Below are 841 nucleotides of genomic sequence, written 5' to 3'. Positions count from 1 at the left end.
TCTCTTCCGCTTCCGCCCCTGCTGTCTGAGGCAGGTGATTCGTCGTCATCGTCAAGCTGGAACCGCCCCATCCGGGCCGCTTTCCCCTCCCTGATTGGTCATCTACAGGGGGCGGGGCTGCACATTTGCGTACGAGATTAGTAGGAAGGAAGACGAGGAGGCGGGTAGAAGGTGATGTTCTGTGGCTCTTGAGAAGACTTCTGGAAGCTGCAGGAATTATTGGAGAACATTACTGGCCTTACTCCCGCTAAAGAAAGCCTGGGTAAGGGACGGTTACTTTAGGATTGAACTGGAAGACAGAAGGCATTTTCCAAAGAAAAATCTCCGCCTCTCTTTAAGAGTGAATTCGGAAGCCCGCTGGAATAAGAGGAGAATGAGGAAACCTCTGCCTGGTTTTCAGTCAGATGTTAGCACCTAGGGGACTAAGGCAGGCTCCATTTCGTTATTTCTACACCCTGCAGGACAATCATCCTAAGAATAGCTTACTTTTAAAAGCAACCGCAAATACCAGATGTGTTTGGAACCTAACGTTAAAAAATCACATTCATTTAAGATTTAAAAGGTTGACGTTCTAGCTGAGAAAGGTATTTTATGCACTCAAAACTTTTAACTGTAGATTTGCAGAGTGGCAAGTGGGATCTTAAAGCTTTTATCAATCAATAGAGCAAACAAGCATCTACTTCTCAATTAAATATAAGAATATACCCTTATTATAATTGTTATTTTCTGGTGTTGTGCTAAGTTCTTTTAAGTGTTACATTTTATATCAGCCTATCTGCACAAAAATACAGAGAGGTAAGCAGTTTTCCATTTTGCAGATGAAAAAAGTTTAAAGGGGTTG

The sequence above is a fragment of the Sciurus carolinensis genome, chromosome 10, assembly GCF_902686445.1.
Source record: "Sciurus carolinensis chromosome 10, mSciCar1.2, whole genome shotgun sequence".
Taxonomy (NCBI): domain Eukaryota; kingdom Metazoa; phylum Chordata; class Mammalia; order Rodentia; family Sciuridae; genus Sciurus; species Sciurus carolinensis.
Note: the sequence above shows the minus strand (reverse complement) of the source record.